The following is a 26,398-nucleotide window of genomic DNA, read 5'->3' as shown; positions in this document are numbered from 1 at the left end:
TCAGAACAATCCCGTTCCACTTATTAGCATAGTAGCTTTTTATTCGTATTAAGATATGTATACACATTTTAATATATTTAACACGTTTTACACATTTATAATACATTTAATTCTTATTTATACAATATATAACTGGAAATACTTTAAATGAAAAAAACCAATAAATTTATAACGATTTCTTTTTATTGAAATATGTTTTTACTTGCTCTTTGTAAAATATTGTTTTTTCTAACATCCTGATTGCTAAAATTAATAATGTTAATGAAAAAAATTTGAAAAAAGGAAAAATCAAATACAGCAAAAAGTAGTAAATCGGTAAAATTATTAAAGTATTTAAACTTATTGATTATTACTATTACAGGTAAAACAAAGTATATGATGATCTAATCAAATCCAGCAGGACAACTAAAGACAAAAAAGAATTTTTTTTTTTTTTTATGTACATAGTAATGCATATGAATAAGTTTAGCTGTCAAGAGAGGAGTTTCTTTAATAAAATTTCTTAGAATAATGATTAACAGTAATTTATGATGGAATAAATACATTAAGTTTATATGCAATAAACTCAAGTATGTGGCATATACATTTTATAAGCTTTGGAAATAATATATATTAAAATGCTATAAAAAGTTATACTTTCCTTGCCCAATCAATTCTGTTATATAGTACTGTAATCTGGAGTAGTTCATTTAACGACCGTTTGGGTAAAATATTTAACCTATATAAATATATAATAAAAATAGTAGTTATTAATGTTTCTACTATACAGATACCGTTTGTAAGGATTTCTTTTATATTTTCAACGTTTTTCAGTTACAGTTAGACATTAAACGTTTATTACATTAAATTGTAAAGTTAAATTCATGATTTAGAACATTTAATGACAATTATTTTGTGTTCAGAAGTACCACAACCCACAATTAAATAAATTAATATAGTAAACTTTCATAGCGAACGAACTTTAGAGAAAAGACGATGTTAGTATCAATTAATAAATATCTGAAAATTATTAAAACATTATGGCTGTGCAAAAGTACAGTTTTTTATTGCACCAGTATAATGAATATAATCAGCCTTCTTTGTACCAGAATTTAACTCTTTTTTACAAGATTTAGTAAAAAGTAATAGGATTTCTGATAGATAATACAATAAACATTCCGAACTAAATCCCTCGTGATGTCCTATTCATTTTCTGTATGAGTAAATTTACTTGAAATTATTATGAATTTAGAAATAAATCACACCAATCCACTCACTAGCAGTTTTTTAAATCCTATTTTTGTCATTTTTGTAAAATGGTTACATATACCTACCGTGAAGGAAAAAATAATACTATGTATTGATAGCAGTTTATTTATCTCAATAAAAGTATAAAAATGCTGGAGGTCTTTCATTGGACAGTGTTTTTCTCACCCGGATTAATACCCGTCTTATTCACCAGTATTACAGTCCACATATAATGAACAGTATTTACTCTTTATGGCGGAAAAATTAAAACTGAGATATTATCGAAAGTAATTTAAAAAATTACTTTCGACTAGCAAGCCAAATTTATATAAGAGGAAAATGATTCCCGAAAGGATCGATTTTAAAAGACCTATATATATATATATATATATATATATACATGGAAAAAATTGTTAAATGTTTATATAGAATGTATGACAGTGAAATATGTACAACTGGAAAAGTTAAAAAACGATTAAAAGAAGATACTAGAATGTGTTAAGAGAAATTTTAGATAAATAATGAAGGTAGGTAATGAAGATTAAAATTGTTAAGGCATCTTGAATAAATGAGCAAGATTTTAATGAATTCATTATCAATTATTTTGTTTCAGACCCTGTAAAAATGTAAAGTTGGGACTGAAATGTGCATAAAAGATAGTTGAATATGCAGCATATAGACTATATGTTAAGATAGACGATTATTTCATAATATAAAATAATACAGAAAACACCGAGTTGGTGTAGTGATAAAACTCGTCATCGTAAATCAGCTGATTTTAAAGTCGAGAGTTCTTAGATTCAAATCCTGCTTTTATTCGTATTTGAACACTAGACCGTGGATATCGGTGATCTTTGGTGGTTAGGACCGAAATTACCTCACACTTCAGGTACGGTCGGCCTGAGAATCTACAAGACTACACCTCACTCACACGTCACGAACAAGGGACGTGGCTACCTTCGGGTCCCTAATCCAGAAAGCTGCATGGGATATCTGGAGACTTCTGGATTATTCATACAAAAAATAAACATAATAGAAGAATGGATTAGTTTAGTTTAAAGATAGACAAAAAAAAGAAAAAAAGTAGTATAAATAAAATAAATAAAAATATAATAAGTGTGATCAATAATTCATTTCTGAATTTTATAAAAAAATGAATTTAATTTAATTTAAATTAAATTAAATCAGGTAATTTGAAAATAAATACTGAAATAAAATTCTTACTTTTATTATTAAATAAAAATAATAATTTTGTTTTTAACAAGAACAATTTTATTATTAATTAACAAAATCGAAAAAAAATATATGTGGAAAACTAAAATAGTTCTACTTGTTTATAAAAAGCTAATTTTTTAATATTTCGTGTTATAACTTTACTCTGAAGACATAAATTTCTCACTACTATAACTTATTTTCATTACAATTTATAATCCCTCTTTCCTATTAAAAATTGCCACATATTTCAACGACATCTTAATTTTACAAATTACAATTGTAAAACAATTATTGATCAAGAATTTTTTCTCATAAATGGATGAAAAAAAATTAATTAGATATCGTTTCCGATTTGCGGAAATTTCCTAATAAAATGCTACGAAGACTGAAATACCCATATTTTATCCATAATTTAGATTAAAATTTGAACACGCAGAAACATGAGAAACGCTCAAGAATAGTTTACAAATCTACATTAGTAACAGTTTTAAATTTGTAACTAGATGTGCTTTACGATTTCTAATCAGTTATTATTGTATTATATGATGATGAATCGTTTACAAAATAAATATAAATATAAAGCGGTAGAAAATAATAATGATAAGTAGATAAAATTAATAATTACTTTAACAGTTGAAATCGAATAAATAATTACAAAAAAAAAACAAAAAATACACTACTTAGCAAAAAGAAAATTTTTACCTTCATTTAATGAAAATTTTGACACGAGGAAGCGCTTTATGTCAGTTTATTTTTAATTAATTTATTTGTTTCATTTATGCTATTCTCTTTCATTTACATTCAGTTTTGATTAATTCCTTTATACCTATTGATGGTGATAGACCATTTCTCATGACTGTTTTATTTCAATAAACTTTTAACAAGCTCTTTCCTTGTAAAACAATAAAAAATTTACGTCAATAAAACATCTATCTACAAAACAAATAAATGACTTATATTTATTCTCTTCTTTGAGGGAAAAACAAATGAATAGCCCTACATATACAAAAGAATAACGTACTTCTATATTTGTATCCGTAAGTAAATATTACTGTTACTATTCCTAGAAATTAAATCTGATTACTTAATAGTCTAATCGACATCTTTTGTTTGGTTAAAAGTTGTATTAATGTCATAACTTCTGATTGCATTATTCGTTCAATGTCAGAGACTTAAAGGAAAGAAAACATTTGATTTTTAACTTCAACGAACTTAAATGAAAATATTTTTTATTATAAGTTATATCTTTCTTGAACATGGAACAGTTTTAATGTACGTAATTTTTTTCATATTCTTATGGAAAAAAAACGTTATTACTAATATTTCTACAACTAACGCAAATATATTTGTTAAAATTAATATTCGTTGGTTTTCTTTCAATCCGACTGAACAGGGTTTCCAGTTGATAAACCGCATAAATCAAAAGGTATCTTGTTTAAAAAGATTTGCCTGATTAATCAAACATACATTAGAATTATATATTTAAAAACTATTACAGTAACTTCTTACAGTTCTTCGTAAGTATGAGTTTTAGTTATTAAGACTGGATAGTTTTATTAAAACTAATTATTTTAATAGTTTAGATAAAAATCCCTATAGAATTATTCACATTTATTATCATTATTATTATTATTTATTATTTGTATTATTACTACTACTAAAATGTCTCGGAGATGATTCACATACGGAATTTCAGTACGAGGGGCCATTGGGGTATACCTCATTCGGTGCTGTGGTGCATTTAACAGATCATCAGAGACGTACAATCCTGCACGTCTCCAGAATTACTGATTTTTGGGGTTTAGGAATTACGATATTAGGATCCAGACCAACCTTTTCTATATTCTTATTTAAATTTTTGTTAATTAATCCATTATTTGTTATCACAATGGGAATGACTTCTATTGAGTTCAGTCTGTAATTTATTTTTATATTTTATTGCAAGAGGGTTGTACTTGGTTATTTTATCTGTTTCAGCCTTATTAATATTATCATCAGATCGATGAGTGACATCAATGAGAACAACAGTTTTTTCTCTAACGTTGTGTAAAATAATGTCTGGCTTAATTGCAGCAATAAATTTGTCAGTATGTAGATCTGGCCTTATATTCGTAATAAGGACAATGCTCTACAAGTCCTAATTTTAATGCCAATACCTAATGAACAATGTTTACTGAAAGATTGTGGTGACGATGCAGATATTCCGGGTATCCAAACTGGAGCATCCAGTTATCAAATGATCAATTTTTTCTGATGATTGATGGCATATTCTGCATAGTGCAGAATATGTCTAATCAGGACTGATGTCCTGATTTTCTATGAACTTTTTGTAATTGTTTTTCGCAAGACCTGGTCCTGGATGGCATTAAACCCTTCAGTTTCACCAAATAGAGAACCATTCCTTAGCACACACGTAGATGCGTCCTTATCCGCATTTTTTAGAGAATAGGGAATTCTACCGTGGAGTGCTTTAGATTTCCATGCTTGGATACTATCACTGGTTGTAATGATATTGGGGTAGAGATTGTCATAATTCAGTTTTAGAGGGGAGCAGCCCTTGTCAGATGTAACTACTGCTTTGTTCAGTGATGATGTTTTTGACCTGGAGAGAAATATTTCTTCATTGATGCAAGTTGTCTGTTACAAAGTGACTTCAAGTCGAGGAGGCCTCGACCACCTTCTTTTCGAGAGATATACACACATTTTACTGCGGATTTAGGATGTTGTATCCTGTACTTTGTTAATGTTGTGCGTACGTACCAAGATGTTCAAGTTTTCAAGATCTGTTTGAGACCAATGAACAACTCCGAATGAGTATGTGAGAACTGGCACACACCAAGCGTTAATGACTTTGATTTTGTTTTTTGAGTTGAGTTCTGTCTCCAGGATTTTGCGGAGTCATTCTCTGAACACTTTCTCCAAGCTCCTGTTTGCTTGATTTATTGTTTATCATGAGGGTCTTTTGAAACCAAGGTATTGGTTCTCTGCGTCTAGTGGCCGTATCTCTCCATTTCCTGGCAAACGTAGGTTTTATGATAACTACTTCTACTACTATTATTGTTATTATATTTTTTTTTATAATTATTATTTTTATTATTATCACTTCTCGGCCTCTGGCTCTGTACACTTCCAGTGATTTTCTGAGAAGCGCTTGATATTATTTCTATTATTGCAGTTATTTCTTTACATCTTTGCGTAGTTTTTTTTTCATGTGTTTCCTCTAGTTTTGTTTAGGCCTTTTCATCTGCTGTTGTTGTGTCCTACCTTCACAGTGAGCTGTGCTGTAGGTTGGGATTTTCCGGTCTGCTGACTCAGCCGGTCGGGGACGGTAAACGGTCTGGGATTTTTGCTGGTTGGACTAGCTCATCAACCTTTTGCCCAGTCCGAATAAAATGACCAACGTTTCTGTGGGTTTGACCTTTTCATCCCACTACTTTTTCTGAAATTCCATCTTTTACCTGGTCGTTTTTTATCATCTATTTTCCCCAATAGGTAGGTCGTAAGGTCAAACGCTTTGTTGATCCTCTGGCAGGTCAGGGAAGCGATACCCTTATCTCACCTTCGGCCAAAGGTTGAATTTGCTTCATTTTCTTTATTTTGAACAGATACGCCAACTGACGGCACAAGAAGTTTTTATTTTTTTGACGTAGCTTTTAATTTAGTTTTGGTTCTGTGTTTTATTTCTGTAGTATTGATGTGTGAGCTCCATCCAAAAGTGTTTATGGAAATAGCAAATGCAGCAAGCCCTTCTTTGGGAAGCAGAAACGTCTATCTCAAAACGGCCCTGTGCTAGAATAATCACACCGGATTGTGTTCATGTAGGCAGTGATGAGTTTGATATCTATATGCTGGATGGTGTAAGTAAATATCTTAGCTATAATTGCAGTAGGATTCCTAAGAATGACAACACACCTGTTTTGTCTGTCATTCATGTTGTGGTGGTCGAGTTAATATTAATGACAGCATACCTGTTGGTAGTATTAACACTATCTGATGTTTCTGGTACTCCTGTTTCCTTTTTTTGTCTTCTATTTTCGGTGTCCAAAGTGTTAGAAAAGTCTGACAGGGAGGTAAATACTGAACAGGATTTTCTGGCTGAAGGCCAGAAAATCCCTTGGTCCCGACGGCATACCGGGCGAGGTGCTCAAACCAGTGGGGCGCTGCAGGCCTCGTCTGCTTCTAGTCATGTATAATGCATGACTGGAGGCTGAAGCTTTCAGTGCCAGACAGAAAACCGCGCGTATTGCGCTGATTCTCAAGGTTAAAGAAGACCCAGATTCGCCCGCCATCTTCCTACCACCCATTGTGTATGCTTGACACAGCTGGGAATGGATTATAAAACTGTTAAAGAAAAGTCTAATTGCGTAGATGAATCAGGCCACCCAACCAGTAGGTTGGATGAATCACCCAACCAGTAGGTTTACAGCATGGTCGGTTGACCATAGATGCAGTTTAAGAGGTTGTTGAGGCAATGCGGCGAATAGAGTACCACAATCATTTTTTACGCTGTGTGGTCTTACTCGTTACGCTGGATGTGAAAAACCCTTTCATCTCTGCACGGTGAAGCGATATGATTCAGGCCCTGGAGCATTCGTTCCATGTGCCTCAATACCTCCTCAGAATGGTAGACGCATACCTAGGTACTGCGGTCTCATCTAGGCGGCAGGCTGGCGTAAAACTTCTACCACGTCGGGGGCGGCGCAGGGATCGATTCTCGGCCCCGACCTTTGAAACGCCGTTTACGACGGCTTGCTGAGACTGGAGATGCCTGAATCGGTCTTGGTTGGGTACGCTGACGACGTTGCGCTACTTGTCGCAGGCTGCACGTGGAGCGCGCCCAACTGAGTTCAGCGCGCTATGCATAGAATCAGTGCCTGGCTGGATGACCATGGGTTGTCTCTAGCCCTCAGCAAAACGGAGATCGTAGTTCTAACGAAGAAACATATCGACACCTTCTCTCCCTGTGAGTCGGGGTCGAGGTTGTCGAGACTAAGGCGGCGGCTCGGTATGATGATTGATCAGAAACTCAGCTATGGAGAGCCGCCGAAAAAAACTGCCAGAGCCATAACTGCTCTCAGCCGGCTCATGGCGAATGTCGGCGGACCGAAGGCCAGCAGACGGCGATTGCTGATGGCCACAGTACATTCCATCCAGTTATACGCGGCGGAAGTGTGGGCCCAGGCTTTAGGAGTCAAAAGAAACCGGAAGCGGCTCGCGCAGGTGCAACGCACCGCAGCCTTGCGTGTCGCTTCCGCTTATCGGACGGTTTTCAAGTCTGCAGTACTGGTGGTCGCCGGCGTCAAACCCGTTGCTCATTTGGCAAGGGAGCGCCAGGCGACCTACAGGAGGCGACCGGGAGACCATCGCCAGCAAGGAACAGACCCGCACGTTTCTCGCATGGAAAGAGACCTGGGACCACGAAACCAGAGAACGATAGACCGCAAGGCTTATCCCTCAGGTCAGACCGTGGACGGAGCGGCGACATGGAGAAGTGGAGTACTACAATACCCAGTTTTTAACAAGTCACGGGTACTTCCGCGCTTTTCTCCATGTCATAGAGAAAGCGCGGTCCCCCGACTGCTGCTATTGCCTCGGAGTACGGGACGACGCCGAGCACACCTTTTTTTAAATGTGCTCGGTGGTTGGCAGATCAAGGGATTTTCGACACTAGAGGTGGATCTCGGAGCAGTGAGCATCCACAACGTGGTTGCGATGATGCTCCGTAACCTGAGAAGCTAGAAGATTGTGGCCAGATTCGTCGACAGCGTTCTCCGAACCAAGAAGGGTGACCTGGATAGTCCTGAAAATTATGTACGGTCTTCTCAGGCACCAGCCCGAGTTATAGGAGGATACTTTTAAGAGGAATCCTCCTATACCAATAGGAGGACTCAGCCGGAAGTAATGTGTTAAACGGTTCCGGGTCGAGTCCTGGTAGAACGGGGGTGGTTTTAGTCGATAATCTGTTGATAGTGACTGGACAATACCATCAGTGGAAACCCGATACTCTGTGCGTAAATGCATTTCCACCTTCCTCCGCAAAAAAAAAAATCATTATTATTATACAAAAAGAAAGGAAAATAATTATTGAAATAAATTTCAGAGCATCTGAGCATTTATACTCAAGGTAATCGGTAATAATCATTAACCGTACGTAATAACCGTGTAACAATAGTAGATTGACACCTGTATCTAGGTGTATTAGCAGGCTAAATGAGTGTGTTTGTTCGATGTATTTCGTGTTATGAAGAAATGATAATTTTTACATGTAATAAATAGCTAAAAATAATCGATAGTAAAAATTAGTACGTTAATAATGATTCAGAACTGTCATTAAAAAAAAAAAATATCAGGGATCAATAATCTTTTAGAATTATAAATTTATTAAAATATTTTTTTTTTGTTTTCCTCAGAAGACATTGGACAGTTGTCGCTTCCTTAAACTTTATACATGGAAGAGGATATCTGTTTGAATAGTTTAGGTTTAATTTTGTCTTTCTTGAGATAAATTTTATGTAGTTCAACACTGTATGAGGCACATCCCTCATTATGTCATAGTAGGCAATCTGAGTTACAAATTTCAGCGATTTAAATAATGTTAACCTAACTTTACGCTAGCGTTTGTAATTTCCTTGAACAAAAAAGTAACTATTTGTAATAAAAATCTTTTAGTTTTTTTAGTTCTTCGTAAGCATTTTTTTGTTTTTAAATTATATGTGTTATTATTTGTACTTTCATTTATTTACTTACTTTTTTATATTATTATGTCTATCATTTCCTTAGTAACTAGTGATGGTGCTGATATGGAAATCGAAATTTCCATTATTTTTAATTTTTTTTTTAAATTATTTCGTTTTCAGTTTAATTATATTTTCTTTTGTACTTTTACAATAATAAAAAAATAAATTCATGTTCAACTCACTTAAGAATGTCATATTAAACTGTTATAAAAACATTGAAATGAAAAGAGTACTCTCGAAAGCTTTTTGACTTCGTTGTTCATTACAGTATACTGAATATAGTAACATCAAATTCTCTTCAACAAAAATATCCAATCACTTAATGAAATACCACTTACAACTGACATATTCTATACTCTGCATAGTTGAATTATATCTAAAAACTGAAAAACCAGAATTTTTTTTTTTAATTTCTGAATTAGAAAACAGATATTTAAAAGTATATTTCTGACCAAAAATAATAGCTACTAATATCTATTGCAAAATTCTGTTTTTTTTTTTCTAATACGAGAAATACACCTGGATTATGGTCTGAAAAGTTTATCCTCAGGAAAAGACGCAACTACTTTGATCAGTATACTCATGTCTCCACCACTTCTGTGAACACGATAACAAATGCGATTTTATTAAAAGCTAAAACTACGAGAGATTTGTATTAAACAAATTTAAGCATAATTTTATCGGTTTAAGTTATTTTTAAGGAATTCGTTCGAACGAAAACAAAATTACGCGTGTACAGTAAAAGCTTACCACAAGAAATATTTTTTTTTTTTACGAAATAAGCATTTCGACCAAAATTTTTAATTAAAATATTGACTCAACAAAAAATAATTACGTTTATTTCTTCGACAAATTTTCATTCCCGTTAATCTTTTATTGCTAAAATATATCGTAGGACTTTTTAATAGAATTTTGATGCACACAGGATGAACAATACTCGTAGTTCTTTTTTGGATCAATATACTTATTTTAAGCTGATGATGTGGGTCAGAAATTACGAATCGCATTCTATTTTTATGCGAGTATATTTTATACTTCACATGTTTTTTTATTATTAAAACAGTGAAGTAATACTTTCATCATTCTGACATATTTTCAAAAAAGCCCAAGACAAAAATAAAGTGAATAAAAAAAGAAAATTACGTTATCGTGCGGCAAAATAAGAAGGTTAATAATATATGAAATTGACTCAAGAATCAGTCTGCCAATTGCACATTTTGTTAAACTGAGACAATAATGCCTTTTTTCTCAAGTAAATTATCAGATATTTAAGTTACATCAGACTGATAAAAATATCACTTTTTTTAGATTTTTTATCAATATATTTTATTTACTCTTCATTACAGTTATTTTTAAGTTAGGCAGTATTTTTTTTTCTTTACAGAACTTTATATTTTCTAAGTTTTTACAATCAAAAATAATTATTACAAAAATAACTATTGAATTATATTCGCTCGTATAATTCTGTAATCTCTATTTTTGTACTACTCTTGAACGAAAATATAAAATCAGCGATTTCAGTTAGCATCTTATTTGTTTTATTGTCCGAGGTGACACGGTTCAGTAGTTACGAAAAAATTATCTTTTTACGAAGTAAATTAATAAAACCATCAATATGGGTTTCTTGATGGCCATATCAAACGATACTTTGTACAATTAAAATCTTTTATGAAGAAAAAATCTAATAACATACAAAGAGGAAACGACTTGTTTCTTTTGAATGTATTTGAAAATTGTATTGACTATTTCTTGCAGTGTAGATTATTTGATCACCTCGAAAGGGGAAGTTATTTCTGATGATTTGTTGTACATGTGAAGAACAAAAAATGAGAGCCAAGCAGATAATGGTTGGTCACGGGGGAAGTGAAAAAGAAAAGCTTAAATTCCTCCCGGGAACAGAGATTTGTCACAGTTAGGGAACAGGTCAGGTTGGTCCTGACAGCTACCAAGCCTGTCATCTCTGTTCATTACCCAATATTCACCACTATCCATAACTTATTCGAATTTTGATCTTTTATTTTATTAATTAATTTAAACATCAGAGCTTTCATTTATATAAACATCAATCTGATAAATTTGTTTTACTCGACAGAATAAAAATACTACATTTTTAAATATATGTTTACTCGAATTTTATTTTAAATAGTTATGGTTTTTACTTATTTATTAACAGAAATAATTTATTATACGTACTGCAGCAGTTGTTTTTAATAAAATGACATCCTCGCATTTATTAAAAAATAAACGAAATTAATTTCTCTGAATTTTATTACTATTATTAAACGATCATTAGAAGAGTGTATAAATAAATAGTAGAATAAAATTTATATTTTTCTAAAATCAAACAGGGATAAATTATTACATGGCAAAAATGACAACTTTAATCTGAAGGAAATATAAGTGGCACAGTTACTTTCACACAATAAATGAATATTAAGAAACAATTCTAACTTTAAGAATATCATTTAGTTTCTAATCGGTACTAAACTACTTGTTATCAGTAATAACAGAAATAAAATAGTAAAGAATTTATTAAATCCAAATCAGATGTTACAACCCATTTATGGATTCTTTAAACTTGATCGACGAAAATAAATTTAAGATTTGATTTTTATACAAACGAACCGGTGCTGAACAGAATGATTTTGAAATGTCATCTATAAAAAATTAGTCATGATTCAGTGTCATTAGGAAAACTGAAACTTACACCTGTAAAAAGTAAAAATCAAAACGGTCTGTAAGTCTATAAAGTAGTAAAATAACTAATCAAAAAACTAAATGAAAAAGATTGAAATATCAATATTTACCAAATGTCTAAACGTTCTATAGAGAATTCAATCTTAATGTTAAAGTTATTTTTATAATTTTTTATCTAAAATATTAAATAAGTAAACTAAAGTAAACCAAATTGAAGCCAGTTTTATTTTACGTTAGCTAAATTCGTCTAATCAATAAGTAAAACATTTTTTAACTTTTTTTTAATGCAGAAATGTACGTTATTTTTACACCTTTTTTTATGTATGAAAAATTGATGAACACGCGACAGAACCATTTTGTAATACATGGAGTACAAATATTTGAAAGCGTAGGGTTTCGAATCTTTACCGTAATCAAATTTTAGATCACTTGTGTGATTGTTTCCGCGATAATTGATCTTCAAAAAAAAAATATATATATATATACGATAACTTATAAAAAGCTCTTATTTTCTTATAAAAAGCTTTTTTAACAATAGTAAGCTGTTTATAATAGAAATAAAAATAACCACATTTTATAAATATGGATAAGCGGTTGAAAAAAACATTTAATACGTGAAAATTGTATAATTCTTTTAAAAATTAAAAACAGAAAATGATATGTTAATATTTTTATGAAATGGAATATATAAAATAATTACTGATATATGAATTTTATAGAGCGTATAAAGGTTTTATAGTGCTATGACCGTCCTACAGGAAATCAGACATTCCCTCTCATAAGATAAATACAGCATTTTATTTCTAAACCATTTTTTTACAACCGTTTATTTGAATCTCGCTTTTAATATGGAGACTATTTCGCTTTAAAACACAGCAAATATTCATTATGAAATACTTAAAAATAGGATTAAAAAAACATATACCCTGTGTATGCTTTAAAAAATAGTATTATTTAGTAAAACTTTAATGAAACTAAAATGTACAGTTTGATTATAGGAACTTACAAAATTAAATATTTTATCCCAGACCATTTTTTTTTTTAATAGTAATAAAATTTAAGATTAAAAAAATACTTAATACATTTCACCCAAAATTAACAATTGCATATTCTGATAATGATTAACCTTTAATTTTTTTTATGAATAAAATAAAACAGTTCCAAAGGAATCGTCATTTTTAATAGAGTTTTAATTTTAGTAGATTTTTTTTTCCGTCGTTACTTTTATTAATAAATTAACATATGGCTATACTAATTTACTTCTAACATCAAGGAAAATATTTAGTTAGCATTTATTTCGAGCAATTTAATGTTCTAAAACTGGTGGTATAGGTTTTACTTCAATAAGTAAAAATCCTTTTAGAATACATGGCCATAAATAGATGGTTTATGAAATATCAAAATCATCAATTTAAAATATCCATGAATCTGGTCTACTGGTTGTACGTTGTATATATCTAAAGATAATATGGTTTTGTGAATCAAAGAAATTAAATCGAACAAATAGCTCAAAGGATGTTGCAAATACTGATCTGAAATTTTGTAGGTGTTAAGATTGTAAAGTTTTTGTAAAAATTTGAATGCGATTTGTGCAGAGATAGTATTTTGTAATAAGCAATAAAAATTAAGGTACGCGACAGAAAAATTTTAAAAATGGCTCTTTTTTTCTTTTCGTAATAACATATCTTTAAAAATGAGTAAAAAATAAAAGTTTAATATCAACGAATGCACCATGAAATAATGTAGAGAATGATATAATTTTTTTTTACCTCTGCTAGATATTTTTATTTTTTTAAGACTCAAACTCGAGTACACTTCTTTCTAGTGTGTAGTAAATAAGTGAACCCTATAAAACGGATGACTGGTGATCCAAACTTCTTTAAACGAATCTAACGGCACTAGTGTAATATCTTCTCATTCTAACCAATAAAGAAGTTTTTTTTTACATGATATTCGTGTTCCATTATTCCTGATCTAATTATTTTTAACCAGTATTTATTGTTATTTTCCGAAATATGACACAAAATTTGATTTACTGTTTTTTTGTAAAGTTGGAAATTTTCAATTTTCCCCCCGCTAAAATTGGGTGATAATTTACGAAACTTAAAATACACTTGCAATATTTTAAAATTATTTTAACTGTAAAAATTTTGTATGAAAATCATTATTTTTTTTAATGTTAATACAATGATCTGAAAAAGTTTAAAGGTTTTATAGAGCCATAAATTATAGAACAAAAATTATATTGAAAAATATTTATAACTTTTATATAAATTATAATGATTATTTTAACTGATGATATTGTAAAACTCTTATATACGAATGCGTTACATAACTACCTAAATATTTTCATTGTTTTCTTTGAGCAAAACCTTTGTAAAATGTGCTCAAAGTACAAAATATTTTGGAAATATTTTTACAGATATCACATCTGTACCCCCCCCCCCCGTGTTAAAACGACTAATATTCGTCACATCACTTACTCCCTCAGCACAAGTAATTGGTGAACGGCCTCTTAAAAATGATAAATTATCTTATTAGATTAAGTATTTTAAGATTATGTAGAAGTGGATCAACTCGTTTCTAATGCAGTCAATTTTAATTTATTATTAAGTTTATCTTTATTTATTTAACCTGAAACGAAAGGCGTTAAATTAAACTATCAAAGATTCCTACTCAAATTTTCAGTGTTTGGCGATGTTGATGATGAGCTTTTAAATTGAATTTAAAATTGTTATCAACAGTTATATTTTATTAGAATGACCATTCAATACAAAAATAGCCACAATTGCTTTTCTGGCAAAAGTTTATGTGATAATTATTCATCCTGTTTATAAAATTATACTGGGATTTCAGATATTGAACAAAGACATCACATTTTCTGTAAAATAATGTTTTTGTAGCTGTATACACTTCCATCTGTTTTTATAATATTGTCATACTTAATTCGTTACATGAAATCACTTTCCAAACTTTTGTATGCAGAAGATTTAATTCTAGAAATCAAAATTGGACCACTGTATCTTAGCAAAACTTGAAAATAAACTAATAGAGGCGGTAGCCTGAAAATAACCGGTACTAACTGCTAATAACTGGTAGGTAATCTAAAATAACTTAGGACCGGTAGAATACACGCTCCCCTTGAGGAATTAAACATATTAAATAATTTCATAGATTTTATGAATGCTAGTAACACACAAAAATAACATTAGGAAAAATGTATAAGATATAAATTGGCATTTTTTCATATGCTACAAAATCATTTCTTATCAACAAAAAAAGAACAGGACAGTAGCTAAAATTGGGCGTTTCCTGTAGTTACCGATATGAATAAAAAATAAATTTTTTACTCTGTACGGCACATAGAAATACATTATAATAAATCACTTCAGGATTATCGGTGTAACTCCACAGATATAAAAAAGAAAAGACCCCCAACATTTGCTTAGTTGTATCAAGAGAGACCGTGGTAAAATCAGAGCAGCGTCACAAAATACTTAGGTAATTAATTTCTCAAACATGGTTACCGCTGATATATTAATAAATTATTAAAAAGGACGAGTCCATCTTACCAGCAATTAGTTTTGAACTTCTCAAGATCTTTCCGTCCTTAGACCATCGTCAGAAGATAAAAATATATTATAGAATTTAAAATATTAAACAGTCATGACTGACCGCTAGTAATCAGTAATCAAAACTTCTGAAACATTAGATTGTTAAGGTTTCGGCGAGAGTTTGCCGTCAGTTGAAAACATAAAAAACCGAAAATTGAAATTCAACTATTTATTTATTTATAGTTCTTCAAATAGATATTTTCCGAATCGAAAAATTATAGATATATATAAAAGGCAAGAAAATACATGTTATATGTTTTTGATATTTCATTTTCTCAAACGAAAAAAATATACTCCGTTAATATTTTCTTCCTGATCTACTAATATTGTAACTAAATGATAGAACGTTTTTAATATAAAACAAATACGTATAGTAAATAAGTTTTATTATAAATAAGTCTCACTCAAGTATGAAATCAGGCCAGCAAGAGTTTTTGCATTTTCAATCGACATATTTGAGAAATTTTGACGATTTTTTTTATTATTTGATTTATGTTATTAAGTATATATACAAGTATATAAAAAATTGTTTATCTTCAATTATTTCATATTTGTTTTGTATTAAAAAGTTCTATCATTTAGTTACAATACTAGTAGAGAAATATTATTTAATATTTATGAATATTTCAAATTCAATAAATAGAAATAAAATATTTAACGGTGTATATTACTGTGTTTGAGAAAGTGAAGTAGAAAAATATATAACAGTCATTATCTCGCCTTTCATACATATCTGTACATTTTTGATTCGGAAGATGTCTTTTTGAACAAATATAAATTGTTGAATTTTGATTTTCGGTTTTTTGATATCATCTGTTTTTTTTTTGTGTTCATTCGTTAAATTCTGTGAAATTTTAGACAACATATCATGTCTAGTCGATAATTAGTCATCTATTAATAATAAGATTCTTCTTACTTTTATGAAAAAACAACTTCAAAATTCTCATCAAATAAAGCATTCGATCTTCATGAATGAAAATCTTTTTTTTTATCACTGCAGTAAAAATGAAATTAATACTGATCTAGTTCATATCAGTCAGTTTTTCTAGTGGATATCTAGTCATCTATTAATACTTAATTTGTTTTTTCATTGATTTTAACAATTGCAATAACATTATGAAAACGGTTCATCATTATTAAAAAAAAATTTTTAATAGTGTTGACACAAAATTATCAAAAAATACAGGTTTCAAAACGGTAAAAAAGTTGAATATTAATTATAATAAATATAAAGCAATGAATAAACAATATATATGTTTGGATAGACATATACATATATACATATGTATGCATATGAAATATATATATATATATATATATATATATATATATATATATATATATTCATTTTATGCACAATTTTTCAAAATATCACAACCCCCAGCGCCACCAAATATTTATAATTGTAGAATATTGGACGAATACTATGTACAATATCAACCTAATAAAGACATAATTAAAATACATTAAATATTACTCATTGTTAATATTTACTTATTTATTGTAAGGTAAAACTTCAAATGATAGTTTATGTTGCACTGAAGATATTATTAAAAAGTGTTTTTGTTTTGGGTTAATATTGTTAAGAATGAGATCATCAGAATTATATTTCAGATTACCTATGAAACTAATATTATGTAGCTGATGATCAAGTTGAAAAGATTTAACCAAATGGACTGAAAAAAATGAAACCTAAGTTCAAGAGAAATATTCCACTCAAGTAGAACGGCAAGAATATGCTTAATCTGAAATCATGCAGTTGGCTGATTGGACGATATATCAAGTCTAGTCAATAACTATTAATCTGTTAATAATAAGATTCTTCTTACTTTTATGAAAAATAAATATAGTTTTTTTTTAATACGTAAAAACAATTTTTCGAAATATCACGACCCCAGCGCCTTCATGTAGTTCTAATTGTAGAATAAAAATGTTACCAATTTATTTCTGTTTTATTTATTCCTTTTTTAATAAAACTAGTATAATCTCTTTTAAATTTTATTATTTGAAGTATACGAAGTATACACTACCTAGTACTATCAAGCACTGCTACCTAGCAACGCGATTCGTAAACGGGTTAAGAAAAACTCAGGGTTAGAAGAAAAAAAATTTCATATTTTCTTATTAAAAAACGTGAAATTACAGATTATCACATATTTATCGAAAAAAAAATCCTATATTCGTTAAGAACATCTATTTCTGCGATGATATGTAGCTTTATTTCATCAAAATTATTATTTTTTTTATATTTTAAACAATTTTAAAAATTTTGAAATGTTGATTTGCGAGTTAGTCAGAGTAACTAAGTCTTCGGTGTTTCCGCCGTCGGACAAAATCTTGCCGGCGTCATTCTACCAAACGACTTGAAACAGATCCAGAAACAAAGTAAAACAAAGAATAAATAAAATAAAGAAAAAGGTACAAATATAATCCTTATTTTAAACCCTGGTGCTGGTCCTTCTCATTCAGAGTAGCAGAATGCATATCATAATTTTATATATTGTTATTATGTTAAAAATAAGTTGTTTTATAATATAGAATTGAATAATATTTATGTGAATGGATTAAAATGATGTATGTGAACTTGTATTAAAATATTAAGTAACAATGCATTGCATAACGTTAATAAACAAGAAAGTTATGTAATAGACGTTAGTAATAAGTGAAAGTAAGAAATAATATAGTTAAGTGGTAATAATAATAACAATAATAATAATAACTGGCATAGAAATAGTTGGTTTTGGTTTATTCATAAAATTACAAGTAATCAATCGACTATAGGTTACATGGATGCTAATGATGAACTAATTCATTACACATTTTCGTAAAACTATCTGTATAATAAAATATTTTTTAATTATATGTGGATATATGTTGATTATTAAGTGAATTATTTTAAATATTTCACAGTATGTTTATAATAAGATGTATTATGCAGTATTATAAAGAAATATTACTATAAGGATTATTTAAAATATTATATTGTTTGTAAATGAAAGTGGATGTAATAACTAGTAGTGATATTGAATTTGAACAAGACTAGATATATTAAATTACTTAAATTTACTAATTATAAAATATATTATTAAATTAGTTATTGTTAAAGGACTAGATTTAAATGAAATAATTTAGCTGGAACCTAAAAATTTTAAAAATATAATTATGAAATACGTAACTAGAAATGATTTAATTATGTTATGTGAAAGTATTATTTATTACGCGATATATAAAAAAATAATTTAATTTTGTATGAGACTATGTATAAAGATATTTTGTTGAACACTTGCACAACTGTAATGTATATCAGAATACGTGACAAGATAAAATTACTAAGTTTATATTACAACTTATGTACAATGAAATAATACACACAAAAAACTATATATATATATAAATCCAGCAATTATAATGTTAAAATTAAATATTTATTAGAGTCAGAAAGTTTTAGAATAATTGTATTAAATGATGATTGTAATAATAATATACGATAAATATTTTATTGATGTAAATGAATTGAATATGGAAATGGTGCAGAAGCTTATCGATTAATCTAAATGGTTTGGAATTAGAAAATATAAATATAAATAATTTGTTAATGGTCAGGAAAAATAATATTGTCACCGCTGATATATCACTTTGAATTATAATATTGTATTTTATATTGATTGTATTGTATGTTAAGATATTTAAAAAATAAAAACACTTTTGGCCGTTGATCAATCCCAGGAGTTTTTATCTATGAAGGGAGGAGTTACATTACTGAGAATAGATTATGCATTACATTCCATAAGCCACGTGTGTTGCCTATCCCTAGTTTCCAGGAAAAGCTACCCTGAGAAAGAATGTAATTCAGCTGCAACCTTTGGTTACTTTATTCTAATTGTAAGAATGATTATTTAGTCCTATAGCAGCTCTCATGGGGTAAAATCTTGCATTAGTAGACTCGTTCGATGTTACATCGTCCTATTTTATAACTCAGTAGCATGCATACATAATGATGTTAACAGGTAATTATTTACGATTACACTTATACTAATTATAATAACATTAATTGTATAAATAAAGTTCGTTTTAAAGTGTAACTCGTTTATACTTAACTTAAATTTATGGAAAGAAAATCAAGAAAATTTATTTCTTCAATGTAGAATAAGAAAACGGTTTTTTATATGATATCGTTACGTTTCTTGTTGTTTATGAAAAATGTAAGGGTTATCAAATTAATAAAGAAATAATTAATTAATGATACTCTGATAAATGTCAGTAAATGCCTTGCGATTACCTTGCGATGAATTATAAAAATTTTTCTAATTAGCAATATGTTGGCCTAAAAGTTAGAAGTACGTTATTTTCAATTATATTAAGGTAGCAGATAAAATATTTTACTTCTAATCTCAAAACGTTTAGTGATCTCTATGACTATAAAACGAACTTCCCAATGTTTTCGAAAATATAGTACTATTACAGTGCAAAGAATGCAGATGTAATGGACATTTTTTTAAATTTGTACTTTATGAAAAAAAAATAAATAAAAAAGAAAGGAAATAGATGACAAAGAACAAAAACGAAAAGAAAATGAAAGTAGGGTGAAGGAGTAGCTATTGCTACTAAACTTGATCGTCGCTGTAAAGTACGCCAAAGGCTTGTCACAACCGGTCTGAAAAGTATCCGACTAAGGAATTTAGTGCCACATGAAAGATTACAGGTCATCTTATAAGGGTAAATCTCTTCAATAAATGACGTAATAGCTATTTTTACCTTCGACTAAGCTCCTATTTTTTTCTTTAAAAAGAGATAAAACAAACCTCAAAAAGCAAAGTGCTTTTATTTAATACTATTAATAAAAAAATACCGAAAATAAAATTATTAAATAATAGAAATGTTATTTATAAAACGTTATGTTGTATTTTTAATGCAATATAGCCAGCCAGTACTTTAGTAATAGCTAGTACTTTTTTTTTATATACTTTTTTTTTAAATTTCTTTCTTATATATTAGTTGAAACTATTCATTAAGGCTCTTGGAAAAAACAGTACAGAATATAATCGAGTTTGCAATACACACAATGGGATGTCAGATCACTGTTCCCAAAAATATGAATCATGTCGACTGTTAATTAATAAATTAGAAGTATTACATTATCCATCCCTAACCCTTTAAAGAAGATCTTATTAGGCTTCCGTTAACGATTTCCATAAATTACCGTCCCATTTAAAAGATATCCACCTAATTTAAAAAAAAAAATAGAATTAAATGATTTTATTTTAAAAAAAGAAATATTATTTTCTGTCTATCCAGTTTTGTCACATTACTAATTAGAAAAAAAAAGTTTGTTAACTGCATCTTCATTTTAAATGAAAGTAAATATGTGCACAAATAATTTTCATTGATGTCTTTTAAATGGTATTTCTTTGTAGTTTATTGATTTATTTAGTTAATATTTTAACATATTTAATTTACTATTACCTCATGAAATTGTTATATTAAATTATTATATTAATATATGTACGGACTCTTTTATTTATAAAAGAGTAGTTATTTAATAAAATAACTACTTTTATTTTATATTTTATAATTATCTATGTTATTAAATTTTATTTAAAAAGTAGGAATCCAACTTACCAGCAGTTAATTTTTAACGTTCAACATCTTTCAGTCCTTAGACCATCATCAGGAGATTAAAATATATTATAAAATAAAGTTAAAAAATTAAACAGTCGTGACTGATTGCTAGTTTTCAGTATACTGATTGAAATGTACAGTGTAATCTGGTGGAATAAAACAAAATCAACGGGAACCATGTACGAATGATATTTTATTTGAATTATTATCTCTTTATATCTATCTATATTTAGGGTGTGTTTAAACAATTTATCATCTTTAAAAAACTTTTGCTAATTAATTAGATTTTTTGTTTACTGTAAATGCGATATTTTTCTAAATTAGAATTACATTTTTTAAAGATGATAAATTGTTTAAACACTTACTAAATACAGATATAAAGAGATAATAATTTAAATAAAATATCATTCGTACATGGTTCCCGTTGATATTATTTTATTCCACCAGATTTCACTGTAAATTTCAATCAGTATCAATACGTTCGGTAGAATGACGCCGGCGAGAGTTTATCCACACCGAAAGATTTATTTACTCTGACCAACTCGCAAATCTAATTTTAAAATTTGGTTAAAATATAAAAAACATAATAATTTTGATGAAATAAAGCTACATATCATCGCAGAAATAGATGATCTTAATGAATATAGGTTTTTTGCAATAAATATGTGATAATCTGTAATTTCACGTTTTTTAATAAGAAAATATGAAATTTTTGTTCTTCTAACCCTGAGTTTTTTCTTAACCCGTTTACGAATCGCGTTGCTAGGTAGCAGTGCTTGATAGTACTAGGTAGTGTATACTTCGTATACTTCAAATAATAAAATTTAAAAGAGATTATACTAGTTTTATTAAAAAAGGAATAAATAAAACAGAAATAAATTGGTAACATTTTTATTCTACAATTAGAACTACATGAAGGCGCTGGGGTCGTGATATTTCGAAAAATTGTTTTTACGTATTAAAAAAAACTATATTTATTTTTCATAAAAGTAAGAAGAATCTTATTATTAACAGATTAATAGTTATTGACTAGACTTGATATATCGTCCAATCAGCCAATTGCATGATTTCAGATTAAGCATGTTCTTGCGGTTCTACTTGAGTGGAATATTTCTCTTGAACTTAGGTTTCATTTTTTTCAGTCCATTTGGTTAAATCTTTTCAACTTGATCATCAGCTACATAATATTAGTTTCATAGGTAATCTGAATTATAATTCTGATGATCTCATTCTTAACAATATTAACCCAAAACAAAAACACTTTTTAATAATATCTTCAGTGCAACATAACCTATCATTTGAAGTTTTACCTTACAATAAATAAGTAAATATTAACAATGAGTAATATTTAATGTATTTTAATTATGTCTTTATTAGGTTGATATTGTACATAGTATACGTCCAATTCATATTTTTTCAAGTAAAAACTTGATTATAATTTTAAAAATCAATTTAGTGATATAAGACTAAACTAAAACACATTCTTAAAATAACATAATTTTAACATTTTTTAGTCATCAATAGATATTATTATATATTGTGGTTAAATAACGTCAGAGTATGATTGCAAATTTTACAATTGGTATGGTTTTATTTTGAATAAATTAAGTCGGATAACTTCATTAACGTTTGATAATTTTCGTAACAATTTTGGAACACTCTCATGACATATTGATTAACAGAGAACATTCTAAAAATTTAATCTTCCTCAAAACTTCATTGAAGATGAATTGAATTTTTTCTGATATATCTTAAGCATTTCGTAGTCAAATAAATAGTCGAATAAATACCACAAGGTTTTTGATATTTCCAATATTTTAATGAATAAAAATACTATGGTGTCTAATTTCGAAATTAGAAAATCATCTTGAAAATATATTTTGATTTCAATATACATTTTCATTTTTTTTTTCAGTTCGCAATATTAACAATTGTTTTATATACTTGTATATATAATTAATAACATAAATCATATAATAAAAAATTCGTCAAATTTTTTTCAAATATGTTGATTGAAAATGCAAAAATTCTTGCATTTCCGATTTCATACTTTTAAAAACTAATTTGAACGAATTCAATATTTTACGCTTAACATTATTATTTAATCTACGCAAATGCATTACGATCTCAACAATAAGTTAACTTATTGGCGAATTACTATTGATATATTTAACATATGTTCCTGGTGGTTAAAAAGTCACACAATATTAATCATATGTAATTTTACCTTTAAAAAAAATGTTTCCTTGATATTTTGAAAATTCAGTGACGAAATCATTTCTAATGTCACCTTCACTCTAAAGTATCATACTATCAGTACTGTCTCTAATTGTGCATTAATTGTCTTGGAAAAATGAACTTAATGAATAAAAAAATTATTAAAACATATTTCAATATTGTGAACGAAATTTACGTTTTGTTTTGCTATTTTTAAATTACACAACATTTTTTTCTACAATAGAATTATTTTTTGAAACAAAGAAAATTACGAACCGTTAATATTTTTTCAGATAATTAATTACTTATTTTCAATCACTGAATCATTTGGTATTGTCAAGAATTAAAAATTTACTTTGAATTACAGAATTTACATTGGGAATTATCGTCTTTCAAAAGTAAGTAAAGAAGTAGAACGCTTACTTATGGATCATGAATTATTAGGATTTATGAAGTTGTTTGAAGTATGAAATCGGCAAGAGTTTTCGCATTTTCAATCAACATATTTGAGAAAATTTGACGAATTTTTTATTATATGATTTGTGTTAAGTATATAAAAAAATTGTTTATCTCCAATTATTTCTCGATAATTTCATATTTGTTTTGTATTAAAAACTTTCTACCATTCAGTTACAATATTAGTAAAGGAATAAAATATTTAACGGTGTATATTGTTGTATTTGAGAAAATGAAGTAGAAAAAATACATAATTATTAACCTCGCCTTTCATACATATCTGTACTTTTTGATTCGGACAACATCTTTCTGAAGAACTATAAATAAATAAATTGTTGAATTTTGATTTTTGATGTTTTCAGTTGACGGCAAACTCTCGCCAAAAGCGTAACAATTTTATTGTTTTGGGAGTTTGGATAACGTATATTTCCTACGGTTTTAATAATTTTATATTGAATTTTATTTTAGTAGCATATCCATTGAAATACTTCTTACATAATACCACTAGTTAAATAATTATTTTAGGTTTTCCTTTTTATTTGTTATTTAATGCCAATTAAGTTTATAACTCCATTCGTAAAATAATATTACTATTAAATTATTAAATGTAATTATTTTGTTTTTCAAACATGTTTCGCATTTATTAATATAACTCCGCACCATTTACAGTTTCTTGTATTCCACAATGATTGCACTAGTTTCTCTTTTAACGCCATTTACTTATATCATAATACCTGCAGATATCCATTTTCTTAGATAGTTAGCTTGTAGAGCTAGGCTGTACTTGACTGACTTACACCTTCATTCATAAAAATATTTTTACTATTCAATTATCTCATATTGTATCAATTAATATAACAATATTATCTTCAAACAACGACATATCAATCACAAAATTATTTTCGAAATAAAATCTATATTTTATATTAGGTTTCAAATACTCTGACAAATTAATTATATTATTAATAATTTATTTTCAGATTTCTCTACATGCATTCTCGTCTTAGTATTTTTCAAATAATTCTTGTATTTAAGTTCCCTTTTTATATGCTATTTCATAATCATATCTTTTGGTTTTGAATGCCAGTTATGTTATTTTCTAAATTAAAAACCCCAAATTAACGTTATCTGGTGTTTAATTTTCAATAAATCTGTATATTGTATTATCAATATAATTAAATCTGTAAGTACTTGTTCAATAAAGAAAATTTTACGTAATTCACAATATTTAAATCATTTAAATATTTACTGTATTCTATAGTTTATCTAATCTTGACCTACACTTTTTCAATGTCACCTACAATTATAGTATCATTTCTCTTTATTTAAAAATTAATTATTTCTACAACAATTCTTCTGAAAATATACAAAATTTTTTCTTCATTAATACATGACAAATACTTTTAAATAATTCTCATAATAGCACTTACTCGTAGTAACATATTTATTTCAAATAATTATGTTGGATGCAAAACTTACATATATATATTTATTTTAATTCTCGCATTAATATTGTTTTCTAACATATAATGTTTATTATACACTGTAAATAGATTTTCTTACTGTAATATAGCCTTGTTAATATTATTATCTAACGTACGTGACTTAGTCTCTGTCGTACAGCTGTGAAATTATTTCCTTCTTACATATCTTTATTCATCCTTCTAACACTGTTAATATAATATACTTAATAAATAAAATGATCTCGCTTCATAATATAATTCAATCTATTTTTATTTTATTCAGATAATTATTTTATTTCAATATATATAAATTCTTGATAAAATTATTCCTATTGTTTCACTAATATTTACTTTTAAGTACTTCCTAATTTGTATACAACTTCAATAATTATAATTAATTCGAATTAATATATTTTCTTCATAATGTATATTTATCAATACAAAAAACTATTTAAAAATTCATTAATCATTAATAATTCATCTTCGTAATTATTTTATATTCTAATTTTCTTTAATTCGTTAACCAATTATTTTATTTCCTTACCAGTCCAACATCCTAGGTTTATTTACTTTAATTATTTCTTCTAATTTGTTCGATTGGCAGTAATATTTAACACATTCAAATGTTTCATGCAATTAATCATACTAAAATTATTACTAACACTTTCTTTATGTTTATTTATAATATTATTCTTAATTTTATCGCTGGTATTTTTCTTAATTTTCATAGTTTTCGGCAACCTAAATTTATTCATAATATTATTACTTTTATTTTTCCTGTGATCGTATTTATTATCTGGCAACATTTTATTATCATCAGCTCTATTTCTTTTCTGATTACCATAATTTCTTTTAATGTAATTATCAGTTTTATTATTATCTTTTTCATTAATAATATTCAACGATATACACTTATTCTCGCATTTCTTCTAATTATATTTAATATCTTCTTCGTTAATATTACTACTTTCATTGTCAATATTAAACTCACATTCAATAACCTAATTATGTTTATTACCATAATCATAATCATTTATTATTATTTTATTAACTTCAATATCTGTTTCAATATTATTCGCCAACTTAATACTAATTTTATCTACCGTCGTTTCATTATCTTCTTTCTTCGTTTTAACATTATCTTCTCATTATT

The sequence above is a fragment of the Lycorma delicatula genome, chromosome 1 (assembly GCF_047948215.1).
Source record: "Lycorma delicatula isolate Av1 chromosome 1, ASM4794821v1, whole genome shotgun sequence".
Lineage (NCBI taxonomy): Eukaryota > Metazoa > Arthropoda > Insecta > Hemiptera > Fulgoridae > Lycorma > Lycorma delicatula.
This window is presented reverse-complemented; position numbering follows the sequence as displayed.